Below are 10,920 nucleotides of genomic sequence, written 5' to 3'. Positions count from 1 at the left end.
TTGGATCCTACAAGATCAACACTAATGGATGCGTCAAAGATGGATTTGTAAGTGGTGGAGGCATCATTAGGGACCACGCAGGATACTGTATCAGGGCATTCTCAGCATCGTATGGCCCATGTTTCATTTTGGAGGCTGAACTCAGAGCCATACTAGATGGGCTTCTATTGGCCAAAGGACTTGGGATTTCAGCTATCTGGCTCGAGGCAGATTCAAGATTGGCTATTCACTGCATTACCAAAGGTGGAGGACCATGGTCAATTCAGGGTATTCTTAGACAGATCAGAGACATCATCTACTTCGATAGAGACACGGTTTCACACATCTACAGAGAAGGCAAACAGGTTGCTGATTCTCTTGCTACAGAAGGCTGGAATCATCAGCGCTATCTAGAGTATGGACCACTAGAACTGCCTCGACATATTAGGGCGATAGTACGGATTGACAGACATGGATTGCCCAGTTTCAGAGGTTCATAATTTAGGCTATTCTTTATTGTATAGGGAAGTAGTACTTCCTCATTTATTGCTTTCATTTATTATATTCATTTGCTGCATCACTGCTTTTTGGAGGTCAGGTTCATGCCCCCCTCCTTCCGTGTATTCTTGATTTTTATGAAATAAATATGGTTGGGGAACCCTTAACCCCCATCGACCTTCCTTGGTGGACTCTAAAAAGTCACTAAGGATGTGTGGATGTCAAAAAAAAAAAACACTGGTGTGCACTATATTTTACACTTTGCCACGTGACATTACCCTATTGGACAGTTTAAATTTAAAACAGTTTTTCAATCCAATTGACACTTGACAACAATGCAAGTGTCAAACAATGTGTCGAAAATCAGTGTACAAATAGTAAAGTTCTATCGGTAAGGATCTTGCTACATGTACACTATGGTATACACTTTAGTTCACATTTTGCCACGTGATATTACCATGTTGGATAGTTTAAATTTGAAACAGTTTTCCCATCAAATTGACACTTGACAACAATGCAAGTGTCAAACAACGTGTCAAAAATCAGTGTACAAACAACAAAGTTTAATCCGTAAGAACCTTGTGACTTGTACACTATGGTGTACACTTTAGTTTACACTTTGCCACTTGACATTGCCCTGTTGGACAATTTAAATTTCAAACAGCTTTCCCATCCAATTGACACTTGGAAAAAATGCAAGTGTCAAACAATGTGCCGATAATCAGTGTACAAATTGTAAAGTTCAATCGGTAAGGATCTTGCAACATGTACACTATGGTATACACTTGATTTTACACATTGACACATGATATTTCTCTGTTGGATAGTTTAAATTTGAAACAGCTTTCCCATCAAATTGACACTTGACAAAAATGCAAGGGTCAAACAACGTGTCAAAAATTAGTGTAAAAATGGCAAAGTTCAATTGGTAAGAACTTTGTTACACGTTCTCTATGGTGTACACTTTAGTTCACACTTTGCCACATGCCCTTACCCTGTTGGACAGCTTAAATTTCAAATAGTTTTTCCACCCAATTGACACTTGACAACAACGCAAGTGTAAAACAACGTGTCAAAAATCAGTGTACAAATATCAAACTTCAATCGGTAAGAACCTTGCTACACATACACTACGGTGTGCACACTTTAGTTTACACTTTGCCACATGATATTAGCCTATTGGACAGTTTGAATTTGAAGCAGTTTTCCCGTCCAATTCACACTTGACAACAATACAAGAGTCAAACAATATGTAAAAAATCAGTATACAAATAGCAAAGTTTAATCGGTAAGGACATTGTAGTGTACACTTTACCACGTGATATTACCCTGTTGGATAGTTTAAATTTCGAACAATTTTCCCATCCATTTGACACTTGACTACAATACAAATGTTAAATGACATGTCAAAAATTAGTGTACAAATAGCAAAGTTCAATTCGTAAGGACCTTGCTACACGTACACTATGGTGTACACGTTCGTTTACACTTTGCCACGTGACATTACCCTACTGGATAGTTTAAATTTCAATTAGCTTTGCCATCCAATTGACACTTGACAACAATACAAGTGTAAAACAACGTGTCAAAAATTAGTTTACAATTAACAAAGTTTAATCGATAAGAACATTGCTACATGTACACGATGGTATACAATTTAGTTTACACTTTGCCACGTGACATTACCCTATTGGACAATTCGTATTTCAAACAGTTTTCCCAACCAATTAACATTTAACAACAATGCAAGTGTCAAACAACATGTCAAAAATTAGTGTTCAAATAGGAAAGTTCAATCCGTAAAACCTTGCTACATGTACACTGTGGTGTACACTTTAGTTTACACTTTGCCACGTGACATTACCCTATTGGACAGTTTATGTCACGCCCCCAAATTAACATTGATATCTATACACAACCTAGATATAGAATTTTACATATTTTTTTTTCGAGTTTGTTAACTTCTAATCACCTGTGACACGATCATATAACATATCGAAACCCAAATAGCAATCAGGGTACGGCTTAGGTCAACTAACACAAAGAAGATACAGTTCACTCAATGATTGCCTTTGCCATTTCAAAAGTACACTATATAGGATTCCAAAATATAACCCTACAGATGGCAGCCTACAAAATAACCCTACAGGTCGTCATCCATGTACATCGAACTCTGGAATCCTGTAGGAGCTCCACAGCTAGCCATGCTCTCTATGTGGTTCCATGTTCACCTACAATGCAAGAACTACATAAGCCAATGCTTAGTAAGCAAAATCATACATGTCCTGAACATGAGTAATAACGACATATGACACCATGCCATTTACTTTAAATAGCACGATAAAAAGTATCATATTTCAATATTCGTCAAAGTTGACTAGAAATCATTTCACTTGAAATCTTTCATTTCATTGGGCCCTTGACCTACCTACTATGCACCGGATAGAGCTCTGCATAATATCAATATCAATAATCAAATGGCCAATATGAAATCAACACCGATGAGTGGACCATCCTCTCGTGACCACTAGAGGCCCATCCCCTGACTACCCCTATGATCACCCAAGAAGTCTCCCACCCGGCAGCGCCAATAATCATAATATCACAAGGGCACAGTTGAGTGGTCCGCCCTCCCGTGATCTCCAAAGGCCCATCCCCTGTCTACCTTTGCAATCATCCAGGAAGTAACACCCGTAATGCCAAACATATCACATAAACATGCCTCACATGCCTCGGTGCCCTAGTAGTGGTCAATAAAACATTTATAAAGAAAACTCACTTTGAAAGCATGTTTCGCATGCAGGATTTTCAACCATAATCACATGTCGTGCATGCATATGAAAATGCTCATGAATGACATATTTAATGTAAATCGCTGTCTATAGGTTAAGCAACCTCATACTCAATGATCGTAACCACCATATGATGTGCTATAAGCCTCTTATCAAAGTTATATAGATATCTCAACATTACTATGTCACATATACTAGGTTCTTGCATCGTAGTTGCAAATGGATTTTCAATTACCTTTCGCCTTTATGTGTGTAAGCTCCTATGGAGTGTGTATCAATTCCCTTTTTCGTTCAACGTCGAAAAGTCGCCTGTATTGTCATCTAATATTAAATACAATCCTCCATTTAATAATCTTAACACACACAATCCCAAAATACGTCCATTCACACCAAAACAATTTAGACAAAATCATTATTTCAAGTTACCGATGGCATTACAAACTAATCCCATAAGTCTCGCTATCTCTCGAGTCCAATTATGAACGTCAACATCATCCAATTGTTTTCGACAACCTAGTATTCCTTAGGATATATTTTCTAGGCCCAAGAGTTCATTAGGGGACATCTAAATGTTGAAATCACATTAAATACCCAAATGGACAGAATCTGTTTTCTAGGTTTCCATCACCGTCCACTCATTTTTCAAATTCTTTTTTATGTCCTTACCTACATTTAACGGTTCCCAAACTTTTACCACACACCTATAACATATATGTGAAGATAATCAGATCATAACGTTGTGACAAATGAAGTGTTTGGAGCTTCAAAAACAGTCCATTTTCCACTACACAAGATCAGGCAGATTTTTTCCTTTGACTGTTTTCGGTTTCCATTTTATTATTATGATACCAACAGAATTCTAGGCCATTAAAATCATTTCTACACTACCTACTTACATATAAAAACGTTCATATTGACATATATAAGTTAAACACTAAGTATCATCCCAAAATCAAGGTATAAATCACTCAATCCAGCAATTCCTCATCTCTGTCCGGATTACTTTTTTTCAAATTCTTGCAATTAATTACCCATATTAATGCATCATAACATCATTAACAACACTCCAACTTAATTACAAACAAGTTCAGATGTTTAAGAAATCATAAACCCCCTAAGAAATAATAGAAACAAACCTCAAAACTATGGAGTAACAAAGCTGTTCAGAAATTCCAGCTTCTTGTTTCTATTTCTCTTTGACTGTTTCACCCTCTTTTCACTTGGAATCACTTAGGGACGAGTTAAGGGAGTTAATATATTATCTATGAGGTAAATGAGTGGTCTTTAAATGGTTTAAGTCGTGCATATTACTTAAGTATTAAGAATATCATGGGCTGCAGCCACCTCAAGCAATCAAGGTGAGTCACTAAGCAGGAGCTGTCATCTTGGCTGCAATACTTGACTTTTCTACCATTATTTTTGTGTCCATTTATGATATTTAAGATATATATTCATCCTATATTAAGTCCTTGGGGATTAGACACGAAATTTATGCCTTAAGGTTGAAGCAATTATATATTAAAGTGAAAAGTCCCCTAGCATGAGCTGTCCAAGTAGGAGGTGGCTTCTTGCAGCCAACTTTGACTTCTCCCTTGCACCACATAGAGCCATATATGACTTAGAAGAGTTATAAATATCTTGTGTAAAGTTCTAAGGACTTATAGGACGTGTTGGAGGCTTGAGGTTGAAGGAATTAGAGGTTAAAGTGGCAAGTCATCACATGTTAAGTAGGTGTTGTCTCCTTTGATTAAATTCTGATTTTACATCTATCCTTGCAGGTATAAATCAATTGTCATTGGTTTATTTTGATGTGCTTACAATCTATTTCACTTGCATTAAGATCCCAAAGTATTTTATAGATCTAAATCCTCAACTGTTATTTAATTTCTTACCCGATTCTCAACCGATTTCAACAATTCGCACCTCAATATTTATAATGTCATATAAGACATATATTATTACGTTGTGATAATGTCACTTCATCCCTCATGTCCCAAATATGTGAATTACCTATCTAGGGTTTAAGGTGACCTCGATTAGCCGAATGGAAAGCTTGAACCTTCGTTGATACAAATTTTCGGCCTTTCAAATATTACATTACTTACCAAGCCAATCTCCAACATTTAGTTAATCTAACTTTCTATCATAGCTCAATATAAAATTCACCACCTAAATCGAAGAGTCGAAGGTTATCATCATGTAAAGATTTTAAAGCCTTGATGATCAAATGCATCATTTTAAGAGAAGGCAATCAGGAAATTGATACAAATGACGATGTAATTAGCATGAAATGCATGAATCATATTGGCCAAATGTAGAACGTGAAGTTCGGGGTATTACAGTTTAAATTTCAAACAATTTTCCCATCTAATTGACACTTGACAACAATACAAGTGTAAAACAACTTGTCAAAAATCAGTGTACAAATAGCGAAGTCCAATCGATAAGAACCTTGCTAAATGTAAACTACGGTGTGCACTTTAATTTATAATTTACAACATGACATTACCCTGTTGGACAGTTTGAATTTCAAATAATTTTCCCATCCAATTGACACTTCACAACAATGCAAGTGTCAAACAACGTGTCAAAAATCAGTGTACAAACAGCAAAGTTCAATCAGTAAGGACCTTGCTACATGTACACTATGGTGTACACTTTAGTTGACACTTTGTCACGTGTCAATACCTTGTTTGACAGTTTAACTTTCGAATAGTTTTCCCATCCAAGTGGTACTTGACAACAATGCAAGTGTTAAACATCGTATCAAAAATCAGTATACAAATAGCAATGTTCAATCGGTAAGAACCTTACTAAATGTACACTACGGAGTCCACTTTAGTTCACACTTTGCCACGTGACATTACCCTGTTTGATAGTTTAAATTTCAAGCAGTTGTCCCATCTAATTGACACTTGACAACAATGCAAGTGTCAAACAACATGTCAAAAATTAGTGCACAAATAACAAAGTTCAATCGGTAAGATCCTTGCTACATGTACGCTATGGTGTACACTTTAGATTACACTCTACCACGTGACATTACCCTATTGGACATTTTAAATTTCAAACAATTTTTCCATCCAATTGACACTTGACAACAATGCAAGTGCAAAATGACGTGTCAAAAATCATTGTACAAGTAACAAAGTTCAATCGGTAAGAACCTTGCTGCATGTACACTATGGTATACAATTTAGTTTACACTTTGCCACGTGACATTACCTTGTTGGATAGTTTGAATTTCAAATGGCTTTCCCATCCAATGGACACTTGACCACAAAGAAAGTGTCAAACGTGTCAAAAATAGGTGTACAAATAGCAAGGTTCAATCCGTAAGGACCTTGCTACATATGTACTATGGTGTACACTTTAGTTTACACTTCCCCACGTGTCATTACCCTATTGGACAGTTTAATATTCAAATAGTTTTCCCATCCAAGTGACACTTGAGGACAACGCAAGTGTCAAACTTTGTGTTAAAAATCAGTGTGCAAATAGCAAAGTTTAATCGGTAGGGACCTTGCTACATGTACACTATGGTGTACACATTAGTATATACTTTGTCACGTGACATTACCCTGTTGGACAGTTTAAATTTTAAACAGTTTTCCCATCCAATTAATACTTGACAACAATGAAAGTGTCAAACAACGTTTCGAAAATCAGTGTACAAGTAGCCAAGTTCAATCGGTAAGGACCTTGCTATATGTATACTATGGTGTACACTTGAGTTTACACTTTGCCACGTGATATTACCCTGTTGGACAGTTAAAATTTCAAACAATTTTCCCATCCAATGGACACTTGCATTGTTGTCAAGTGTCAATTGGATGGGAAAACTATTTGAAATTTAAAATGCCCAACAAGGCAATGTCACGTGGCAGAGTGCAAACTAAAGTGTACACCATAGCATACACTTAGCGAAAATCTTACCGATTGAACTTTGTTATTTGTACACTGATTTTTGACATATTGTTTGACACTTGCATTGTCGTCAAGTGTCAATTTGCTGAGAAAACTGTTTGAAATCTAAACTGCCCAACGTGGTAATGGCACATGGCAAAGTGTAAACTAAAGTGTACACCATAGTGTACATGTAGAAAAGTTCTTACCGATTGAACTTTGGCATTTGTTCACTGATTTCGGACACGTTGTTTTACCCTTGCTTTGTAGTTAAGTGTCAATTGGATGGAAAAATTGCTTGAAATTTAAACTGTCCAACAGGTAATGTCACGTGGCAAAGTGTGAACTAAAGTGTACTCTGTAGTATACATTTAGCAAGGTCCTTACTGATTGAACTTTGTTATTTGTACACAGATTTTTGACACGTTGTTTGACGCTTGCATTACCATCAAGTGTCGATTGGATGGGAAAATGGTTGGAAATTTAAACTGTCCAACAGGTTAATATCATGTAGCAAAGTGCAAGACACATTGTTTCGCACTTGCATTGTAGTCAAGTGTAAATTGGATGGGAAAACTGTTTGAAATTTAAACTATCCAACAGGGTAATGTCACGTGGCAAAGTGTAAACTAAAGTGTACAACGTAGTGTACATGTAGCAAGGCCCTTACCGATTGAACTTTGTTATTTGTACACTAATTTTTCACATGTTATTTTATACTTGCATTGTTGTCAAGTGTCAGTTGGATGGGAAAACTACTTGAAATTCAAACTTTCCAACCGGTTAATATCAAGTGGTAGAGTGGAAACTAAAATGTACACCATAGTGTACATGTAGCAAGGTTCTTACCGATTGAACTTTGTTATTTGTACACAGATTTTTGACAATTTGTTTGACACTTGCAATGTTTTCAAGTGTTAATTGGATGGGAAAACTGTTTAAATTCAAGCTGTCCAATAGGATAATGTCTCGTTGTGAAGTGTAAACTAAAGTGCACACCATAGTTTACATGTAACAAGGTTCTTACCGATTGGATTTCGCTATTTGTACACTGATTTTTGACACGTTGTTTTACGCTTACATTATTGTTAAGTGTCAATTAGATGGGAAAACTATTTGAAATTTAAACTGTCCAAACAGTTAATATCACGTGGCAGAGTGGAAACTAAAATGTGCACCATAGTGTACATATAGCAAGGTTCTTACCGATTGAACTTCGTTATTTGTACACTGATTTTTGACATATTATTTGACACTTGTAATGTTGTGGTCAATTGGATGGGAAAACTGTTTGAAATTCAAACTGTCCAACAGGGTAATATCTCGTTGTGAAGTGTAAACTAAAGTGCACATCGTAGTTTACATGTAACAAGGTTCTTACCAATTGGACTTCACTATTTGTACACTAATTTTTGACACGTTGTTTTACACTTGCATCGTTGTTAAGTGTCAATTAGATGGAAAAAGTGTTTGCAATTCAAACTGTCCAGACGATTAATGTCATGTGGTAGAGTGGAAACTAAAATGTACACCATAGTGTACATGTAGCAAGGTTCTTACCAATTGAACTTTGTTATTTGTACACTGATTTTTGACATGTTGTTTGACACTTGCAATGTTGTCAAGTGTCAATTGGATGGGAAAACTATTTGAAATTCAAGCTGTCCAATAGGGTAATGTCTCGTTGTGAAGTGTAAACTAAAGTGTACACCGTAGTTTACATGTAACAAGGTTCGTACCGATTGGACTTCGCTATCTATACACTGATTTTTGACACGTTGTTTTACACTTGCATTGTTGTCAAGTGTCAATTAGATGGAAAAATTGTTAAAATTTAAACTGTCCAACAGGGTAATGTCATGTGGCAAAGTGTAAATTAAATTGTATACCATAGTGTACATGTAGCAAGGTTCTTACCAATTGAACTTTGTTACTTGTACACTGATTTTTGACACGTCGTTTTACACTTACATTGTTGTCAAGTGTCAATTGGACGGGAAAACTGTTTGAAATTTAGACTGTCCAGTAGGGTAATGCCACGTTGCAAAGTGTATACATCATAGTATACATGTAGCAAGGTTCTTACCGATTGAAATTTGGTATTTGTACACTGATTTTGGACACGTTGTTTAACCCTTACTTTGTAGCCAAGTATCAATTGGATGGGAAAACTGTTTGAAATGTAAACTGTCCTACAGGGTAATGTCACGTGGCAAAGTGTGAACTAAAGTGTACACCATAGTGTACATGTAGCAAGGTCCTTACCGATTGAACTTTGCTATTTGTACACTGATTTTTGACACGATGTTTGACACTTGCATTGTTATCGAGTGTCACATGGATGGGAAAACTATTTGAAAGTTAAACTTTCCTATAGGGTAATGACACGTGGCAAAGTGTAAACTAAAGTGTACACCACAGTGTACATGTAGCAAGGTCCTTACTGATTGAACTTTGATATTTGTACACTGATTTTTGACACGTTGTTTGACACTTGCATTGTTATCGAGTATCAATTGGATGGGAAAGTTGTTTGAAGTTCAAATTGTCCAACAGTGTAATGTCGCATGGCAAAGTGTAAACTAAATTGTATACCATAGTGTACATGTAGCATGGTTCTTACCGATTGAACTTTGTTATTTGTACACCGATTTTTTACACGGTGTTTGACACTTGCAGTGTTGTCAAGTGTCAGTTGGATGGAAAAACTGTTTGAAATTTAAACTGTCCAATAGGGTAGCGACACGTGGTAAAATGTAAACTAAAGTGTACACCATGATATACATGTAGTAAGGTTCATACCGACTGAACTTTGCTATTCGTACACAGATTTTTGACATGTTGTTTGACACTTGCATTGTTGTCAGTGTCAATTGGATGGGAAATTGTTTGAAATTTAAACTGTCCAGTAGGGTAATGTCACATGGCAGAGTGTAAACTAAAGTGTGCACCATAGTGTACATGTACCAAGGTTTTTACCGATTGAACTTTGTTATTTGTCCACTGATTTTTGAGGCGGTGTTTGACACTTGCAATGTTGTCAAGTGTTAATTGGATGGGAAAACTATTTGAATTTTAAATTGCCCAACAGGGTAATGACACGTGACAAAGTGTAAACTAAAGTGTACACCATAGTGTATATGTCGCAAGGTTCTTACCGATTGAACTTTGCTATTTGTACACTGATTTTTGACATGTTGTTTGACACTTGCATTACCATCAAGTGTCAATTGAATGGGAAAACAGTTTTAAACTTAAACTTTCGAATAGGGTAATGACACGTGGAAAAGTGTAAACTAATGTGTACACCATAGTGTACAGGTAGGAAGGTTCTTACCGATTGAACTTTACTATTTGTACACTGATTTTTGACATGTTGTTTGACACTTGCGTTGTTGTCAAGTGCCAATTGGACGAGAAAACTGCTATTTGTACACTAATTTTTGACACGTTGTTTGACAATTACATTATTGTCAATTTCAATTGGATGGGAAAATGGATGGAAATTTAAACTGTCCAACAGGGTAATATCACGTGGCAAAGTGTAAGACACGCTGTTTCACACTTGCATTGTAGTCAAGTGTTAATTGGATGGGAAAACTGTTTGAAATTTAAACTGTCCAACAGGGCAATGTCACGGGGCAAAATGTAAACTAAAGTGCATAACATAGTGTATATGTAGCAAGGCCCTTACACTAAAGTGTACTCCATAGTATACATGTCGCAAGGTTCTTATCGATTGAAC

At 36.3% G+C, this 10,920-nt stretch overlaps 1 long non-coding RNA gene across 1 annotated transcript; it reads right to left on the bottom strand.

Annotated features, from left to right (window-relative positions):
- Positions 1–2,649: 2,649 nt before the first annotated feature.
- On the bottom strand, positions 2,650–4,519 carry LOC111382273. The gene is made up of 3 exons (XR_002700480.1): positions 4,406–4,519; positions 3,505–3,578; positions 2,650–2,708 (listed from the first exon to the last, which is right to left on the bottom strand). It is a non-coding gene; the product is annotated as an uncharacterized LOC111382273 (long non-coding RNA).
- Positions 4,520–10,920: the final 6,401 nt, after the last annotated feature.

The sequence above is a fragment of the Olea europaea genome, unplaced genomic scaffold, assembly GCF_002742605.1.
Source record: "Olea europaea var. sylvestris unplaced genomic scaffold, O_europaea_v1 scaffold2458, whole genome shotgun sequence".
NCBI lineage: Eukaryota > Viridiplantae > Streptophyta > Magnoliopsida > Lamiales > Oleaceae > Olea > Olea europaea.
This window is presented reverse-complemented; position numbering and strand designations above follow the sequence as displayed.